Source organism: Bos grunniens, chromosome 5 (genome assembly GCF_055505025.1).
Source record: "Bos grunniens cultivar Pamir isolate PY7600 chromosome 5, Bosgru_T2T1.0, whole genome shotgun sequence".
Classification (NCBI taxonomy): domain Eukaryota; kingdom Metazoa; phylum Chordata; class Mammalia; order Artiodactyla; family Bovidae; genus Bos; species Bos grunniens.
In genome coordinates, this window is record NC_141169.1 from 36,115,500 (window position 1) to 36,136,770 (window position 21,271).

The 21,271-nt window shown below is 40.3% G+C and overlaps 1 protein-coding gene across 2 annotated transcripts in view; it reads left to right on the forward strand.

The window, feature by feature from the left end:
* NELL2 (neural EGFL like 2) overlaps nucleotides 1-21,271 on the forward strand; it is a 507,676-nt gene that overhangs the window by 30,189 nt on the left and 456,216 nt on the right. The window contains exons 1-2 of one of the 2 annotated variants that reach the window (XM_086399808.1): nucleotides 13,816-14,189; nucleotides 15,135-15,259. The exons of the other annotated variant lie outside the window; for it this stretch is intronic. The gene's annotated coding sequence lies outside the window, so the exon portion shown is untranslated. Of the gene's footprint in view, nucleotides 1-13,815; nucleotides 14,190-15,134; nucleotides 15,260-21,271 lie in introns of those variants that run through there. 2 annotated transcript variants of the gene reach the window in all.

A 21,271-nucleotide genomic window follows, 5' to 3' on the forward strand; every position in this document is an offset into this window, starting at 1 on the left:
CTGCAGACCATGGGGTCGTGAAGAGTTGGACATGACTGAGCGACTTCCCTTTCACTTTTCACTTTCATGCATTGGAGAAGGAAATGGCAACCCACTCCAGTGTTCTTGCCTGGAGAATCCCAGGGATGGGGGAGCCTGGTGGGCTGCTGTCTATGGGGTCGCATAGAGTTGGACATGGCTGAAGTGACTTAGCAGCAGCAGGTTGGTCATAACTTTCCTTCCAAGGAGTAAGCGTCTTTTAATTTCATGGCTGAAGTCAAAATCTGCAGTGATTTGGAGCCCTCCAAAAATAAAGTCAGCCACAGTTTTCACTGTTTCTCCATCTATTTGCCATGAGGTGATGGGACCACATGCCATGATCTTAGTTTTCTGAATGTTGAGCTTTAAGCCAAATTTTTTCACTCTCCTCTTTCACTTTCATCAAGAGGCTTTTAAGTTCCTCTTCACTTTCTGTCATAAGGGTGGTGTCATCTGCATATCTGAGGTTATTGATATTTCTCCCGGCAATCTTGATTCCAGCTTGTGCTTCTTCCGCCCAACGTTTCTCATGATGTACTCTGCATATAAGTTAAATAAGCAGGGTGACAATATACAGCCTTGATGTACTCCTTTTCCTATTTGGAACCAGTCTGTTCTCCATGTCCAGTTCTAACTGTTGCTTCCTGACCTGCATACAGGTTTCTCAAGAGGCAGGTCAGGTGGTCTGGTATTCCCATCTCTTTCAGAATTTTCCACAGTTTATTGTGATCCACACAGTCAAAGGCTTTGGCATAGTTAATAAAGCAGAAATAGATGTTTTTCTGGAATTCTCTTGCTTTTTCAATGACCCAACGGATATTGGCAATTTGATCTCTGGTTCCTCTGCCTTTTCTAAAACCAGCTTGAACATCTGGAAGTTCACGGTTCATGTATTGCTGAAGTCTGACTTGGAGAATTTTGAGCATTACTTTACTAGCGTGTGAGATGAATGCAATTGTGCGGTAGTTTGAGCATTCTTTGGCATTGCCTTTCTTTGGGATCGGAATGAAAACTGACCTTTTCCAGTCCTGTGGCCACTGCTGAGTTTTCCAAATTTGCTGGCATATTGAGTGCAGCACTTTCACAGCATCATCTTTCAGGATTTGAAATAGCTCAACTGGAATTCCATCACCTCCACTAGCTTTGTTCGTAGTGATGCTTCCTAAGGCCCACTTGACTTCACATTCCAGGATGTCTGGCTCTAGGTGAGTGATCACACCATGGTGATTATCTGGGTCATGAAGATCTTTTTTGTACAGTTCTTCTGTGTATTCTTGCCACCTGTTCTTAATATGTTCTGCTTCTGTTAGGTCCATACCATTTCTATCCTTTATTGAGCCCATCTTTGCGTGAAATGTTGTCTTGGTATCTCTAATTTTCTTGAAGAGATCTCTAATGTTTCCCATTCTGTTGTTTCCCTCTATTTCTTTGCATTGATCACTGAGGAAGGCTTTCTTATCTCTCCTTGCTAGTCTTTGGAACTCTGCATTCAGATGCTTATATCTTTCCTTTTCCCCTTTGCTTTTCACTTCTCTTCTTTTCACAGCTATTTGTAAAGCTTCCTCAGACAGCCATTTTGCCTTTTTGCATTTCTTTTTCTTGGAGATGGTCTTGATCCCTGTGTCCTGTACAATGTCATGAACCTCTGTCCATGGTTCATCAGGTACTCTGTCTATCAGACCTAATTCCTTGCATCTATTTGTCACTTCTACTATGTAATCATAAGGGATTTGATTTAGGTCATACCTGAATGGTCTACTGGTTTTCCCCACTTTCTTCAATTTAAGTCTGAATTTGGCAACAAGAAATTCATGATCTGAGCCAGTCAGCTCCTGGTCTTGTTTTTGCTCACTGTATATAGCTTCTCCATCTTTGGCTGCAAAGAATACAATAAATCTGATTTCAGTGTTGGCCATGTGGTGATGTCCATGTGTAGAGTCTTCTCTTGTGTTGTTGGAAGAGGGTGTTTGCTATAACCAGTGCGTTCTTTTGGCAAAACTCTATTAGCCTTTGCCCTGCTTTATTCTGTACTCCAAGGCCAAATTTGCCTGTTACTCCAGCTGTTTCTTGACTTCCTACTTTTTATAGTCCAGTCCCCTATAATGAAAAGTATCTGTACATAAGTAATGGGATATTAAGCTGAAAGTTTTAGGCAATTACAGGGAAGAACCAATTTTGACTTCATGTTGGATCTGTTTTATTTAAGTTTTGCTTTCTGTTGCTTTTGTTCACTAAAAGCATACTATCCATATATAATGGTCTGCTTTGGGGGAACCCTGTCCTTCTGCCTGAATGTTAAACCAAAATACCTTTGTTCAGGACCCTGTCCACCTGTGGGTGGCTGCTGCTGCTGCTGCTAAGTCACTTCAGTCGTGTCTGACTCCGTGTGATCCCATAGACGGCAGCCCACCAGGCTCCTCCATCCATGGGATTTTCCAGGCAAGGGTACTGGAGTGGGGTGCCATCGCTAGGAGAAGAAACGAACACATTCCCTACATAAGGTTGGCCATTCCAGGACATATTTTCAAGATTAATGGCCTTTTTGCTTTACTTCCTTACCTTTTCCCATCTCTATTTGATAAAAGAACCTGGCATCCAGACCCTGATAAGATGGCTATTTTGAGATGTTAGTCTGCCATCTTCTTGGTCTACTGGCTTTCTGAATAAAGTTGTATTCCTTGCCTCAACACCTTGTCTCCAACTTATTGATTTGTTGTGCAGTGAGCAGAGTGAGCTTTGACTTGATAACAAGGCAATAAAATAATATTGATACACTGTGCTAGGGTGCCACATCAAAATGAAGATTCTGGAAGCATGTGAACAAAACATCAGTTTTGTGACTTTCGGACCTTTTACCTAGTGGCAGGGTTATCCACTGTCACGTTGCCTGGAACTGAGGGGCTTACCAGGATGCAGGATTTTCAGTGCTAAAACTGGGACAGTCTCGGGCAAAGTGGTAAGACTGATCCTCCTATTGACGCCAAAGGTGGAAAGTAAAAAAAAGGAAGTATACGTGAAAAGATTTCTTAAGAGAGAAATTTTGTCAAGTTGTTTTATCAATACTCTCCTTTAAGGATGTAGAATGGAGATTTTTATTACCTTTATTTTAAGCCTGGAGCAAAGGGGTTCCAGTGCCACTATTTCAGGAGTTTGAGATGTATCTCTTGGATTGTGGGAGACCCAGAGCTGAGGTCTAATTGTGTAGGAGACATTGCTGTGAGCCACTTTGTGGAAGAGTAAGCACAAGTTGCTGTATCTGGGAAGTAAATGCACTCACCTCTAGCTGTGGGTTAGATATGTGACTGTTCCTTGTAGACTAGATATGGTCCAAAGAGCGAAGAGAGCTGTCTGGAGCCACTGGAAGTCCTGTCCAAGAGAATTTCCTGGAAGAGACTCTGCATAGAGGGTAAAACCAAAATCCAGGGACTGAGGGGAAAGGGATTAAGTGAATAAGAGGTATTGTTTCCCTCATTGAAGTTATAGCTCAAGCAGCCCAGCAGAAGTGTTTCTGATAAAGTTTCAAAAACACCCAGAAGTAAACAGGTCATCTCTAAACATTTGCCTGGTCCAGAGAATTACAGCCGTTTTGTAATAGTGTGTATGTGTGCTTACTTGCTCAGTTGCATCCGACTCTTTGTGACCCCATGGACTGTAACTCCTCTCTCCATGGAATTCTCCAGGCAAGAACACTGAAGTGGGTAGCCATTCCCTTCTTCAGGGGATCTTCCTGACCCAGGATTAAACCCGGATCTACTGCATTGCAGACAGATTCTTTACCATCTGAGTCCCCAGGGAAGTCCTTTTCTGTAACAGAGTCAGTTCTAGCCAAACATCAAAAACCAAACATCATATTCTTCATCCTCCCTAGATGGGAAAGTACAGGATTGAACTGAGCTGGAGGCAGCTGCTGCTAAGTCGCTTCAGTCGTGTCCGACTCTGTGCGACCCCATGGACGGCAGCCCACCAGGCTCCCCCGTCCCTGGGATTCTCCAGGCAAGAGTACTGGAGTGGGTTGGCCCCTACAAAGGGAAGGTCATGAGAGGACCACGGGATATGATGAGGGAGCATTGGAAGGGGATAGAAAAAGAAAACGAGTGCCCACACATAAAAGAAAGGCACTGCCAGGGAAGGAGCAAAGACAAACTTACAAAACTGACTTACCCCTCATCTGCCCTATTGTTTCATAAATAAATTAATAATTAATTATCCAAGATTTACTGAGTCTTCTCACAGTGATATGGACTGTGTTGGGTGCTGAGAATACAGCATTGAACAGGGCATTCAGGGAACTCATGGTTCAGTTTAAAGGATAGACAGATACCCATAGAATTAATTACATCCAGTATGATATATGCACAAGCTGGATAGAATTTTTATTTCTTTTATTCATGTACTGGTAGAATCAAGGTTTCATCTTTTATAATGACAAATCAATAATTTCCCAAGTACAGGGTTTTATGGTAAATCTAAAATGAGAAAATGTGGTTTTAGGCCTGAGGCCAGAATGGATCTTTTCCATGTAGGTTTCTTGTAGTGAATGGCCAAGCTGACATCTCCCAGACCCAGGTGGGAGATTCCCTAATGGCTCTGATGGTAAGAAATCTGCCTGCAATGCAGGAGACCTGGGCCAGGAAGATCCCCTGGAGAATGGAATGGCTACCAATAATTTTGTTTGGAGAATTCCATGGACAGAGGAGCCTGGAAGGCTACAGTCCATGTGGTCAGACATGACTGAGTAACTAACACTTTCACTTTTTCATCAGATCCAGGTGGAAAAGCCAGTCATACCAAAGCATGTGTCCAAGGGCCCAATCTGGAGGCTTTATTGCCTGAAATCTGGTAGAGCTAGTCAATTAAATAGTCTTAGTTAAGGTCTTTGCAAATCAACTAGATTTCAATTTATTATGGTTATTTACATATTTAAGGTACTGGGCTTCCCAGGTAGTTCCAATGGTAAAGAATCTGCCACCAACTCAGGAGATGTGGGTTCAATCCCTGGGTGGGGAAGATACCTTGGAGAAGGAAATGGCAACCCGCTCCAGTATTCTTGCCTGGAAATTTCCACACACAGAGGAGCCTGGTGGGCTACAGTCCATGGGGTCACAAAGAGTTGGACATGACTGAGCAACTGGGCACACACATGTAAGGTACAACATATTACCTTTTAGTTAAAGTCTATGATGATATTTTTTTTCTGTATAGTTAATATCTGCACATATGCCAGAGAAGGCAATGGCACCCCACTCCAGCACTCTTGCCTGGAAAATCCCATGGACGGAGGAGCCTTTTGGTGGGCTGCAGTCCATGGGGTCGCTAAGAGTCGGATACGACTGAGCGACTTCACTTTCACTTTTCACTTTCATGCATTGGAGAAGGAAATGGCAACCCACTCCAGTGTTCTTGCCTGGAGAATCCCAGGGACGGGGGAGCCTGGTGGGCTGCCATCTATGGGGTTGCACAGAGTCGGACACGACTGAAGTGCCTTAGCAGCAGCAGCAGCAGCAGCATATACCACTGATGAGGGATAGATAAAAGATGTGATATTTGATGTCAACATCAAAGAGGTAATAGTCCATGCTTAACATGTGTGTGATAGAACATTAGAGAAAAGGTAGTGGTGGTGGGCTGCCATCTATAGGGTCGCACAGAGTCGGACACGACTGAAGCGACTTAGCAGCAGCAGCAGCAGACCTGAGACAACAAAGACTGACGGCAAAGTGAAGGGAGAGGGGACCCAGAAGGTGAGGCTGAATGAAAGTTAGAACAGAATTTATTTCTCTAAGTGTTGCACTGGAGCACGCAGTCCTGCAAGGCCTGTACTTATCTAGCTTCAAGGCTGGAGGAGGAGGCTGGAGCCAGGTGACAGAGACACCAATGGTTTGATGGACAAGGGGAGCTTACATGTTGGAAACAAGGTCCTGCAGCGACAACCCCTCCCCCCACCCTGTGTGCAGCAGACATGACAGCAGTGTTTGCTCCCAGGGGAGGAGAGATTACCAGCTATAGGGGAATCTGCCATCAGGTTGACTGGCTGGTTACTAGGGAAACTAACGGAGGGGCACAGCCCTCATCACTCCTTTGATAAGGGCAGTCACTAGCTAGATCAGGGACAAGTATGTAGGCAGGTCTGTCATGTGAGTAGGGTTTTGGTAAAGCAGGCACTGGTTGAGCAGAGGGTGTACAGAGAGCAAGAGAACAGCTATCTTGAGGGGCCTAACCATACACAGAGTTTTAAAATTACATGAGAAAGGATGCATATTGATTTCCTATTGCTACTGTAACAAACTACCACAAACTTATTGGCTTAATATAACACAAATTTGCTATCTTAACAGTTCTGGAGGCCAGAAGTTTAAGAGTCTCACTGAGCTTACCCCAAGGGGGTTCATACCCCCTTGGGATAATCCAGGAAAATTTCCTCATCTCAAGATCCTTAACCTTAATCACATCTGTGAGTCCCCTTTGCCATGTAAAATAACATAACTATAGAACTTGATATTTAGAGCATGGACACCTTTGGGGATCAGTATTGTGCCTACTTTTGAAAAATAACACCATTCATTTAAGGTTTCTATTAAAATTAAAAGAGATAAATGAATGAAAGTGCCTAAAATTGTGCCTGGCAGAAAGCAGAAGCTGGATAAACGTAGTTAACACTGAAAACAATTCAATAACCAGAAACTGGGAAGATGTAGCTGAAGATTAGCAGCACTAAAGAGAACGAGAAATGAGTATCTGCTTTCAAAGGATGCTTCTTGTATATCTTTCTTCTGCTGTGAAATAAATCATCTAGGCATAGTAATCAGAAGCTGTCACATTTGGGAGACCAAAAGGTGGAAACTTGGCTGGAGTGAAAAACTGGGGGCTAAAGGAAAGCCCAGACCCTGATATCCAGGAGACTTCTGGAATTCATAAACCTTTCAGAATGATTTTAGAGGCATGAACTTTTGTAACACTTTACGATTGAGAAAACTGAGGCTCAGAGAGCTTAAGTAACAGGTTCAATGTCACACAGTTGGTTAAGGGTAAGCAGGGACTCAACCCAAGCCATCTGTTTTGAAATTTGAAGTTTTAGCTTTTAAACTCTTCTACTCCATATTTTTAACTGACATTTAAAATATAGCCTTTTTTTTTTTTACAAGGGTGACTTTTTTTTTTCTTCAATATCATTTGGAATGTTTTTTAAGAACTGGAGGCTTAAATCACTCTACTAAGAAAACCTATCCCATGGGTTAGCATGTGGCCATCTCTAAACTAGTTCTCTGAAAACAGGGAAGACATTTAAGTTGCAAAATCCATTTTCTCACTTTGGAATTTTAGAATGTTTAATAGATGACTATTGCATTTTAGAAAAGCTTGTTTGAGTCTTCATTGGATGTCTGACACTAATTCTTCAACAACTAGCAAGAATGTAGATAGTGTGAAAAATTAACTGTACCTGGTTAAAGTCTTCCTATGAATAATTGGAAAAAAGTAAATTTTTACTAATTCTTCCTGTGCTAAAATAAGAACTCAATATATTTTTGGAGGAGGTTGTTGAAACTAAGACCAGTTGTTGACCACTAAGACGTAGAAAACTGAGCCATTTAGTTATTAAACATTAGACCTTTCATCAAAGGAAATATACTGTGTTAGGATTTCTCCAGAGACAGAGAACCAGTAAAATATCTTAAGGGGTTTCCTACGTGCGTCTAGTGGTAAAGAACCCGCTTGCCAATGCAGGAGAAGTAAGGGATGAGAGTTTGATCTCTGGGTCAGGGAGATCCCCTGGAGGAGGGCATGGCAACCCACTCTAGTATTCTTGTCTGGAGAATCCCAGGGACAGAGGAGCCTGGAGGGCTACAGTCCATGGGGTCACAAAGAGTTGGACATGACTGAAGTGACTTAGCACGCATGCACAGATATATATCTTACATGAGGAGATTTATTATGTAACAGGGAAGAGCAAAATATGACTCTATATTGGATCTTTTTGTTGCTTTTGTTATTAATATTATAATCACTAAAAGGATACTGTCTATAGCTATAAGCATATACAATGATCTGCCTTAAGAAGCCCTGCCCCTCTGCCTGAATGTTAAAGTGCCTTTGTTCAGCTCACAGAGGAGACATTGTGACCCTGCCTACCTGTGAATGGCTGCAACAAAAGAAGAAAGTAGCACATCCCCTTTCTGATGTTGACTAAGCTAGAGATACTTTGCAAAGCTTATGGTCTTTTTACTTTACATCCTCACCTCCTCTCCATCTCTGTTCTATAAAAGAAACTGGCATCCAGACCCTCTGTATCATTTAGCCATAGAAGACTCTTGAGAATTCCCTTGGACAGCAAGGAGATCAAACCAGTCAATCCTAAAGGAAATCAACTCTGAATATTCATTGGAAGGACTGATGCTGAAGTTGAAGCTCCAATACTTTGGCCACCTGATGTGAAAAGCTGACTCTTTGGAAAAGACCCAGACTCTGGAAAAGATTGAAAGCAGGAAGAGAAGGGGTCAACAGAGGATGAGATGGTTGGATGGCATCACTGACTCAGTGGACATGAATTTGACCAAGCTCCAGGAGATGGTGAAGGACAGGGAAGCCTGCTGCGCTGCAGTCCATGGGGTTGCAAAGACTCGGACACAACTGAGCTAACGAACAACAACAATCCAGACCCTGAGATGGTGCTCTAGGACATCAGTCTGCCATCTTCTCAGATGCCCAGCTTTCCAAATAAAGTCTCTATTCCTTGCCTCAACAGCTTGTCTCCTGACAATTGGCCAGTCCTCCAGTGAGCAGACCCGAACTTGGACTCAATAACAATTATAGGAATTGGCTCATGTAATTATGAAGGCTGAGAAGTCTCACAATCTGCTGTCAGCAAGCTAGAGAACACAAAGCCAGCAGTGTACTCAGCCTGAGAACCAGGAACACTGCTGACTGAGAAGAGATGCCCTAGTTCAAGCAGAGGTAGCGAATGAGTCTGTCCTCTGCTTTTTTGTTCTACTCAGACCCTCAGAGGATTAGATCTTGTGAGGGCCATTGACTTCATTCAGTCTGCAGATTCAAATGCTAACCCAGAAGTGTTTTTACCAGTTTTACTACATCCCCTAACCTAGTCAAGTTGACACATACAATTAACCCATACAAATATACCTTTTAACTTCATTGTGAACAACCCCCAAAGCCCTTATCTGTTCATCCTAAGTGTGGAGTGTCCTTTGGTATCTGATCACTTCTCAGGTACCATTACAGGTACCATTCTGATCCAAACCACCTTCATGTCTCTCTAGAGCTCTGTTCCAACTTCTGATTTGTCTCCTAGCTTCCATCTGTGCCCTTTGCAGCCTATTTGCACACAGTAGCAAGGGTGTCCGTGATCTCACTGAGGTGGTGACATAAGTGATATCTTAATTCCCTGCCCAGGAATTGAACCTGGGTAGCCTGGATGAAAGCCAGGAATCCTGGCCACTAGACCAGCAAGAGCGAGAGGTTAGAAGCTATTTTTCCCTAGATCTTTGCCCCTAGTGAAAAATGCATTTCTCAAGGAGGCAAACTGTAAATGCAGGTACAAAGCTCATTATTAGAGACATAGCACAACACCAAATGAGAGCACAGAGAGAAACAGTTTGTTTTGCTAAGATAGAAGCAAAGCAGAGATGCACACCCAAAGAGAAAGGGTGTGTGCATCCCCACAGTGAGCAAGAAAAAGAAAGAAAGTGAAGTCACTCAGTCGTGTCCGACTCTTTGCGACCCCATGGACTCTAGTCTGCCTGGCTCCTCTGTCCATGGGATTTCCCGGGCAAGAATGCTGGAGTGGGTTGCCATTTCCTTCTCCAGGGGATCTTCCTGATCCCCAGTGAGGAAGAGTACAGTAATGAGGTGGTTAAATCATTTATATAGGTCAGTTCTTCTGGGTCTTTACCTTTAACCAATTAATCTGATTTCTTTTTCCACAACTGACCTGCCCTAGGACCCTCCTCAACAGGAGTGTGGGACATTTTTCCAAGATGGATTCTAGCCCAGAGGCCTATGGGATCATGTATTAGCTTCACATATTATGGGATGGTGCCCCCTCCTTCTGACCACCAAGGAGTCTTTCTGCACATGTGAAATGTTTCCTTTGCTTGAGGTGTGTGATCTCCCTCCTCTTTTAACAGGGCTTAGTCGCACTCTGTCCCTGCCATAAAAATGCCCAATATCTGATTATTTACCCTGTTGCTGTTTTCTGAAAGATATGTATTTATCTCTTTGACTGAGGCGGGTCTTACTTGTGGCACATGGGATCTTCTCTGCGTCATGCAGGGACTTTCATTGTGGTTCTCCAGCATGTGGGATCCTAGATCCCTGACCAGGGGTCAAACCCACATCCCCTGCATCTCAAGGTAGATTCTTAACCACTGGGCCACCAAGGAAGTTCGTCTTGCTGGTTTTTATATTGAAGTGTAGATCTCAAAATATAGACCGGAATCCAGTCATAAAGATGTAGTCCTGGAGTCCATTTGTCTCTTGCTTCAGGAAAGGTAAACAAGAGGCTGGTAATGAATGGACAGCCTGGAGTTCATCTTCTTACTCCAGGAGGAGTGAATAGGAGGCCAGTTGTAAATGCCTAGTCTGCTATGTCCCTAGTCCCTCTATCTTCTGCTTCATCTCTATTCAAATAAAGGCCCACATAGTCTCCCTAAGATGATGTCTTGCCAATGTCTCAAGCCCTGATTCCGGGCTACTCCTCTGAGCTCATTACATATACCATTTCATACCAGTTCACTCTGAACTGCAGCTCTCACCCTTCCTCAAACATGCGAATACACTTCTGCATCATGGATTTTTCACTTGTTTTTTCTTCTTTCTTTCTTTTTCTTCTTTCACTTTCTTCTTCTAGATCACTCTGAGCTCTTTGCTTTCTGCTCCTCTTCCCTTCCTATATGTTGACACGTTAACAAAGCCTTCCCTGACCACCCTGTATAAAATCACACTTTCCCATTCCCTGTATGTCCCTATCTTCTTAATGTGCTTTTCCCCTTCGTAACACTAATATTCTATTTATTTACACATTTATTTGGTTACTGTCTGTCACTCCCTGCTCCAACCCCACACCCCCTTGAAGAACATAAGCTCTGTGAATAGGGCTGGGACTTAGTTTTTTGTTTTCTGCCATACACCTAGTGCCTTGGCATTTGGTAGGTTTGTTTAAAAGGAATGTTATTTTGTCTCCAAAAAACAATGAACATTTATGGTAGAGAAAGTAAAAATACAGAAACATACAAAGAAAGAATATGCACCCCCACAAAAGATATCTATTACTAACATTTTCTTGAATTTCTTCCAGGTTTTTCTAAAAATATATTCTTTTCTTTCTGAGAAATCAGGATTATCCTTTATTTAAATACAGCCTTTTAATAAACTATATTTTGATCATTTTGACATTATGCATGGTTTTTTGTTTGTTATTTTCCCTACTAAATTATACAATTTTGGGGCCTATTATGTTTTCCAATTGTTCATATAACTTTATCAAATAATAATTGTATATGTGCATTTATAGCTAAAGGATATGCCGTGATAGATGCCATGTGAAGAAACCTGAAATAGACATTCTACTCACATGAAATAAATACTTCAAGTATTACAAAGAAGTCCATGGTGGCCAACATAATTTCCTAAGGGGATAATTTTCTAGGTGAAGGTTACCGTGTTGTCATGTCAATATTTCAGGTGCCAAGATGGCTGAATTTGTGCCAGGACACTTTAAAATCGCTTTATGTTCAGTCTATGGATTGTTGAAATCGCAGCTTGCTTTTGGTTACCTAGAAAAATGTATGTCATTAAAATACTCTTTATATGCAACCCTGGGAACAAATCCCATGCATAATGTATTCATAAAAAGTTCATTTTATTTATAGCTTGTCACATTATATGGTATAAGGAAGCACAGTTCTGATGTGCTTCAATTGAATTATGCTTCTCTTTTTGACAGAATAGGGAAATATATTTGTAAAAATGAATAAACATACCTTGAACTGCCTACCTTTTGAGAAGGAGGCAGAGGCAAACCCATTAACATTATTCTGTTATTAAACCATCTATGGCAATAGACATTTTGGACATTTAATAGCTGCTTGTTTTCTAAATTGGGTGCCTGAAATAGTTTATGTCAAAATCTGACGACAGTGACTTGAAAAAGCAGTAAACTCCTGGAAAAACATTTTCCAGAGTTACAGTTTTATAACTACATGGAAATGAAAAATGTTACCTTTTCTGGCATTTAATCCTTTGATGTTTAATTCAATGTAATTCAAAGATTAGTTTTTATAATTGACTGCTGTGGCAAATTCTCTGTTTCACATAATGATAGAGTGCTTATTGTTGTAGGACAAAATGTACCAGTGCAGTATTTGAGTAGTTTTTTAAATAGCAATATTGACAAACATCCAGTCAAATAAATTTTCTTCCTCAACAAATTCATTAATTTATAAATCAGTATCTTTTATGCAACGTAGACTACTAAAGTGAGACCAGAGAGGAGATGGAAGTACTTTAAATACTTTAAGATGAATATCGGTGTCTATCTATTAGAAACTTTGAGGTCTAACAAGGTCTAAATTTTAGTGTATTACTATTTATTTAGTGTATTACTATTATTATTAATAGTGTAGGACTATTTATTACCCTTTGCAATTCATGGGCCATTAATTAATTACCATACCACTTACCTCCTATGTTGATATTCTGAAAATACATGCTCCTGGTTATTTGGGACTCCAGAGGAGTAAAACATGTGGGCCAGTGGAAATCCATTACTATTACAAGAAAAAGAAGATGGAAAGAAAAAACTAAAGAGCAAAGCTCTAAGCACATGTCCTTTTCACAGAGCCTCGGCACAGAGACCAGTACCAGGTGAAACTGGCAGAGGTCGGTTAGGCAGGTTGACCTTCCCACTACATGCCTTCCCACTGCTGGTTCTGGCGTCTGTAATTCATGATGAGGCCACACGTCCGTTGAGAAACCAGAGGTATCAGACATGCAAATGAAAGTTCCAGTTAGACATATTAACTATATAAGTGGGAAAATGTTAGAAAGATAGGCTACCATCTGATATTCACGAGAACTATTAAACCTCAATGCCCAAAGTACAAAACACCGCAGGTTTAGGAGCAGTACATTTTTCTGGGGCACCTCACATTTCACCAGGTCTGGTTCTTACTGGTCTGGAGTCTGGATGGATCCTGACAGAGATGTCAGATTTTATCAAAGGTAGCTGGAGACAGCACTGAATACACCCAGGGTATCAGAGAGTCCAGTTGTATTAAGTTAAATAAAAATAAAAAACAAGTACAACTTCCTTTATCAAATAGATTCTGTTTTTGAAGCATCGTCTATACCAGGCACTATTCCTTTTCCAAATAAGGAAACTGAAAATTAGAGAGATCAAATACATTATTCATCATATCATGCTAGTAAACGGCCAAGCTGGAATTTGAATACATCTGTCTAATCTCAAAGCCAGTATATATTATATCTTATTATTTTCTAATTCTGACATACAATTTTTCTCCTTCAGGGCAACATATTTGGATACGAGTAAAAATTTCTAGGTGGGAATTTGTTTCTCGACTAAGCAAGTCAGGCATTAGTGACCCAGAAGACATCTTCACCTAGCTTCAAATAACTGAGATCCATCTCTCTATGTTCCAGTATTTCAGCCTCGGTGCCGGATGCTGGTTTGTGTCCGCAAGTAAACTTCATCACAGCCCTGGAGCTGTTTCCTTCCGCGACCCCCAGAGGGCAGCGTGCACTAACGATCCCCCTGAGTCCTCTAGTGGTCAGTTAGAAGCGCTAACTCTGCCTCGGGGGAGCTATGTTCCCAGGAACATTCTCAGCTCCGCGGGTGTTGCCCAGGGAAGAAAGGCTGTGTGACACCACCTAGAGTCACCCTCATACTTCCCTTTGGGTGCCTTCTGGGGTATGTCCACAAGCACTGCCCCAACTCAAGATGACTTCTCAAACCTGCCAAGTGTGCACTTTCGGATGCTACAGGGTAGACTCTATCACTAAATTTCAGGAAGAATCCAATACAGGTATCTAGACGATGTGGCAGCAAGTCCAAAATTTATTTTATGTCCGTCAAAATGCACAGGGTAGTTTATTTAAATTGATTCCCAGAAGCAGCTCTGAACATCTACTTCCCCAAGGTAAATATTTGAATAGCTCTAGTGATATCCTTCGATTACATAGGGTGGTATAATTATGATTTCTGGGATATCTTGGAGTGTATTTATGTGGTATATTTAAAATAACATTGGCAAGCCTTACATGTTTTAATGTAGGAATGTAAAATTTCCCTTTATTTTAATATAATCATGATGACCTAGTACAGTAATTTCCTTATTATTAACTTAATGGCTTCTCAGGTGGCTCAGTGGTAAAGAATCCCCGGGCCAAATGCAGGAGACATGGGTTCGATCCCTGGGTCGGGAAGATCCCCTGGAGGAGGAAATGGCAACCCACTGCAGTATTCTTGCTTAGAAAACCCCCTGGACAGAAGAACCTGGGGGGCTACAGTCTATAGGGTCACATTAATACAGTAACTCTAGATTATTCTTATTATTTTGGAATATAAACATATGTCTATTTAAATATATGTATACTTTAACATATGTATTTTGGCTATCAAATATAGATAGCAATTATAAGTTTATTTTACTGCCTCCACTGGAGTTTATTGATATTATTTTATTATTATATTTAAAATAGACCAATTAACAGTGTTAAGTGCTGTAGAATAGACAAATAAGAATATGACATGATTCCAAACCTCAGAGTTTGTGGGGAGAAGTAAAGTATCTAGATAACCTTTAAAGAGGATGTAGCAGTAGAATTCCATCATCTTAGCAAAATGGAAGCAAACTAAGCAATCCTAGAAATAGAAAAATTACAACTTAAATGATGCTGGCAATACTGTCCATCATTCAGTGATTATCTGAAGTAAGTATGGAAGGAAAGACGTGAATCTGTGGTTCCCTCATGTCTCTGTTCTGTGGGGCCTCTCAAGTTCAAGCATATCACTGAGCTGAGTGTGATTCTAACTTTTAAAGATATGCATGTATGCATTTTTCATATATAATGGACCCTAAAAGCAAGCCAACTACTTCATCTGGTGCTCAACCAAAGAAACAGGAATCTGTTCCAATGCTGGAGGAAAAACTTGTGCTGAACAAACTCGTGGTCTCCAGTGGAATGACTGTCGAAGGACTTTTCCAAGGTAATTTTTATTTTTATTTTATTTTTGATTATTCATGACTTTCTTATTTCTGATTTTAGGATCTAAGAGGTGTGATTTGATTGTAAGATAAGTATCATCAGAGAAATATATAAATTTTGCCACACAGTAGGAGGCTCTTAAAGATTTCTGGATAAAGGATGTTGTAACATTGAGTTTGGAAGATTAATTAGGCAATAATATTCTAGATAAACCAGAAGTTGGCAGTTAAGACGATTGAGAAGCTACTATGTGGAAGTCAATGAAAAGGAATAACTGTCAGACCTCTGGTGGAGGTAGGATAAGTAGGATAAGTTGACATTTAGGTTTGAAAAATAGGACAGGGGTGAGATAATTTCACGAGGAAGAGATAGCAAATGATTTTAAGTGTTGCTGAAATTTCAAGGAGAGATGGGTGCTAAATTTATAGAGATCAAAGTTTAAACCTCAAATTAGGATATGTGGTTTCTATCAAAGGACTTTTGTTAGATTTATAATGTGTGTAACTAACACACACACTACAAAAGTTAGCTCATATTTAGTTACATAGTTCATTCCTTATATGCTCAAAATAGTAAAAGTATTAAGTTGTTTCAGTCATGTTTGACTCTTTTGAGACCCCATGGACTGTAGCCCACCAGGCCCCTCTGTCCATGGGATTCTCCAGGCAAGAATACTGGAGTGGGTTGCCATTTCCTTCTCCAGGGGATCTTCCTGACCCAGGGATTGAACCCACGTCTTTTACGCCTCCTACATTGGCAGGCAGGTTCTTTACCACTAGCGCCAAGTATAGGAAACTGGGATTTTCTTAGAAATGACTATTAAAGTAGTTATTAGTGACCTTTTTATAGAATGTGGGCTGATGTCAGATAGCAAGCCAAGTAATGAGTTGGAGCTGAAGATATATAGGCTTTGCTTTTGAGAAACTTAGTGATAGGAGCAAGGAGGCAGAAGAGTATGGTTAAAAGGCAAGAAAGACCTGGAAGACAGCTCAGACCAGCCTAATGTTCTCATTGCAACTTTTGGATTATTTTTCAATTATTCTTTCAGCTTTTCTCTTTGCACATACTATTTTGAAATCGTTTGATATGCCACAGATTTTGTCCATGTAATAAAACAAATTGGAAAATACCATGCAGTATTTGCAGCCAGGCGAAACTACATTTAGTGCATTATCTGAGTGGAAAGATCATGCAAGGATTCAATCAAAGAAGATTGTTTCCATGACTCTTTAGTCACTCCTAAAGTGTCTTTCAAGTTTTTCCTATCTGTGAAATGCTGTAGTTCTCCATTCCCTAACCTAAAAGTCTTTGAAACAGAGGGGTGGGAGATGCAGATCTTACTGTAGCAGAGACATTTCTCATTTCAGACATGTGGGATTAAGATGATATTGCAATATCAGACATTTCCCAAGTGCTCACGCTCTTTAGTGGGATATGATTTTGTCAACCAAACAATATTTTCCATCGGACCTATTCAGGCACTTAGAACACTGATTGATCATAGGAAATTAGCTCTAGCTTTTAGAGCATAATAGGTTTGACGAGATAGGAAACAGGATCATTGCCCTTAAGGGAATGAGTCAGGCAAAATGGGAGGAAAATGAGTTGGAAATCTTTGCCTTGAACAAATTAGCGAATGTGAGCAAAACATCCTATTCTGAGATGAGGAGTTAAATAAAGTAGTTTTACCTGGCAGATGACAGGTTTATTTTAATTTAGAATTTAAAACATCCATTATCACACAGAGCCTGGAGATAGAGCAGGTATTATGTTTTTATTGCAACTTTCAGGAAATAGCTCATTCTGTCTTCTCTCTCAAAATCTTTAGCTCATGGAGGTCCAGGATGTAGGACTTTCAGTATTAAAACTGGGCAAGTTCTAGGCAAACTGGGATAGGTTGGTAACCTATATTTGGATTAAGGCTACTGACTGTGTATGTCCTTCCTTCTTGCAGTAATCTCCTGGTCAGTCTTCCTCATTTGGTGAAGAATTTAACATCTAACTTACATTCTTCTTTCTATCACTACTCCTGTTCATGTGGAAAATCCATCCAATGCCTGAATATTTTGTAGTTCCTTGACCTTTTCTCCTACAGTCTTTTCCTTAGCCTTCTCCCTGAGCTCCGTTGCCAACTCTTATGGTCACACTTTAGATTTTGTCATTATGAATAACTGCTGCTCTCAAAATCTCAGTGTCTAACATCCCAGTCATCAACCACCTCTCCTCTCTTTCCAGTTCACTGTCTCTATGATATTTCTTTGATTACAACAGTGCTTCCAATCCATGCCTTCCTTACCTCCCTCTCTGCCTTACTTAAATGGTCGAAATCAATATTGCTTAATCCCAACGATGTACAGAAAAATAGAGTCATTTAGTGGCTGAAGATGTGATCTCCTTCAATCCTGGGTCCAATATTTATTAGCTACATTGCCTTGGAAAAGTTTCTTAACATCTCTGTACCTCAGTTTTCTCATGAGTGCCCAACTCATAGGGTTGTTGTGGGCTCACAATAATAATAAAGGTAAGATGCTTAGGCAGTGCTTGGCACATGGTAAACGTTCAATAAATGTTTCCCAAGCTTGGAGTTGATGGCTGGAGAAAAACATCTAACAATTCTGACTGATCTCTTTTAAATTTTATGACTGTGTGTCTCAAGTGGGTCTTAACGCAGTTTCAGTCAACCACAGTTCCCATTTCCTTATTGATTTATTTTCTCTCTTCAGAGATTACTATTTCACACCTTTTTTTTCCCCTCAAACTTTCAGCTCCTCTTCCCTGCTCCTCACTATCAGTGGATGATTTTGCTTCTTATCTCCCTGGGAAAGCAGATGCAATCAGAAGGTAAAGCTGTTTTCCCACCAACCAGCCCACCCACATCTGTAGCCGATGCAATGAAAACGTCTCTTTATTTTAGGAAAATCCTTTACTCATTCACTGGATTCCATTAATTTTCACTTTATCCAGAACTTTACTGCTCTGATTGCCTCTTTTCTGTCCTGCATCATCACACGTCTTCTTTTTTCTCTGCTATAATGTTGTTGTTCAGTTGCTCAGTCGTGTTTGACTCTTTGTGTCCTGTGGACTGCAACGTGCTAGGCTTCCCAGCACTTCACCATCTCTTGGAGCTTGCTCAAACTCATGTCCATTGAATCAGTGATGCCATCCAACCATCTCGTCCTCTGTCGTTCCCTCTGCTCCTACCTTCAATCTTTCCTAGCTTCAGGGTCTTTTCTTCACATCAGGTGGCCAAAGTATTGGAGCTTCAGCTTCAGCATCAGTTCTTCCAATGAATATTCAAGGTTGATTTTCTTTAGGATTGACTGATTTGATCTTCTTGTGGTCCAGGAGACTCTCAAGAGCCTTCTCCAACACCACAGTTCAAAAGCATCAACTCTTGGTCATTCAGACTTCTTTATAATGTACTCTGTTATTAATCAACAACCTTAAACAAAAGGAGAAAAGAAACCTCCCTTGCTTCTAGACCCTCTGTGGCTACCAACTTATTTACCATCCTTTATAGCAACCCTCAGTATTTCCACAGTCTCAGCTCCCATACTTACGACAATTCTAATCAAATTTTCATTTCGCTATTCCACCTAAAACCACCTTTGTGAGCCAACGTTGGCTTCCATCTTGTCAAATTGGATCATCCATTCTCAGTCCTTATCTTACTCTGCTTGTCACTAGTGTTTAACACAACTGACCACGCCCTCTTTATTGTACCTTTTTAAAAAACTTGGCTTTATGAAATTATACTATTTTGATTTATCATCTACCTTTCTTCTCAGTGTCCTTGACTGGATTCTTCTTTGGACTATTAACTGCATTTTAAATAACAGAATTCTCCAGAACTTAGTCCTTTCTCCCTTGGGTTTGCTGAAGAGATTAAAGTGACTGAAACCAGGAGAAATTAATTTCATAGGCTTTTATGAGGCAATTAGAACTGTGTTGTGAAAAAGAAAACAAGCATACTTTGTAGGAAAGTCATTTATGATTATTTTTTGTTAAATTTTATTAATAATCTGATTGTCTGATGGAAGCAATTTTACTGTGATAAATTCAGTTCTACAGTGTTATCTGAGCACTGGCACTGAAAAGGAGAGAAGGAGAGGGGCTATGCGAAGATGAAGCAGAAGGGTCTTTGCCAATACAGTCCTGAAAGTGGGTCAAGTTATTACCCTAATTTATGGTAATTTCAGAACTAAATCAGAATGAGAATGAGAACCAGAATTCTTGGTAGTTCCAGGTCTTTGGTTGGTTGATTAATTTCAACCTGCCTCCAAGACTGAAATACAATAAAGAATAATGTGTAGCTAAATTGCAAGTTTAAAAGATGTTAAAGTGGAAAATTGTGGGGGAAAAAAACAGCATGAAAATATCTTTCCTTGGCATTTTCAACTTAACTACCCCAAGAGCTGCTAAAACAACATATTCTTCTCTTTTTCAACAAGATCTCAAATATTTCAACCAGCCACTACTAGAATTTTTATATTGGTAAAATGGGATTTTCTTGTTGGAAAGTAATTTTTGATGAAGAACCAACTAGAATATAGGTGGCTAATTCACTTTATTATTAAAATCCCAAAGCTGAAGCTTTGAACAAATGTATTTTAGAAACATGTAAACATAAATGTGCTTAATCACCTTTGAAGTTTTCTGTATAACAGAAAACTTATAAGATCTTATATAAAACTTATATAAGAGATCTGAGAGTTTGTCTATTTAGATTTGAATTTGGTGAATGTTGTAAAGATTGGAAGTTTGGATAGATAGTTTATAACAAACAACTCTAAAAAATATTATCAATAGCAGTGCTAATAGTGATAACTACTCTTTACTGAGCAACTGTTTACAATTCACTATTTACATCTGTTATATCTTTTCTTTCTTTCAATAACTGGGTGAGGTAGTGTTATTTTCCTCTCCTGAAGAAACTGAGATTCAGACAGGTCTGATAATTTTTCCAAGAAAATGAGAAATATGCTCCTAGTCCTCTTACTTTGAAAGGGAAAAGAGAAGGAAACAATTAAGCGCCAGATACCTGAACCTCTTGTGTTACTCCCTCCTTTAACCAGAAGTAGGAGTTCAAAATGGACTGGAATATGAGCACTTGTAACACGTAGCGCTTTGTGTTGCAAGAGTACAACTTGAAACCATTTAAACTGGAGAGACTGGCTGTGTGTTATAATGACTGTTCCCCATTTCAGCATTGCATTTGATATGTGGATGTGTGAATTCTTGACCCTATAGAAAACTGTAAGGATTATTTCACGTCAAGATTTTTTCTCTCATTTAATGATTGCTGAAGCATTTCTTCTTTACAAATCAGTTTATAAAACTGTTGGCCCTTGCTTAAAGTTGCTGAATTAGGGAATTGGGTAACTGATCCACATATGTGTAGAACAATCACACTGGTAACATTTCTTATTGTATTTAAAAAATTTTTTAATTTTATATTGAATTATGATTTATTTGACTCAGTGGTAAAGAATCTGCCTACGGTGCAAGAAACACGGGTTTGATCCTTGATCCCTAGGCTGGGAAGATCCCCTGGAGAAGGAAATGGCAACCCTTTTCAGTATTTTTCCCTGGGAAATCTTAGAGGAACCTGGCGGGCTACAGTCCATGGGGTCGCGAAAGACTTAGACAAGACTTAGGGATTAAACAACAAAAACAACGTGATAATCTCCAGGTCCATCCATGTTGCTGCAGATGGCATTATTTCATCCCTTTTTGTGGCTGAGTAATATTCCATTGTGTATGTGTATCACCTCTTTATCCATTCATCTGTTGATGGACGCATAGGTTGCTTCCATGTCTTGGCTATTGTAAACAGTGCTATAGTGAACACTGGGGTGCATATATCCTTTCAAACCATGGTTTTCTTTGGATATATGCCCAGGAGTTAGGGTTGCTGGATCATATGGTAGTTCTATCTTTAATTTTCTCCATACTGTTGTCCATAGTGACTGTACCAGTTTACCTTCTAACCGGCAGTGTTGGAATGTTCCCT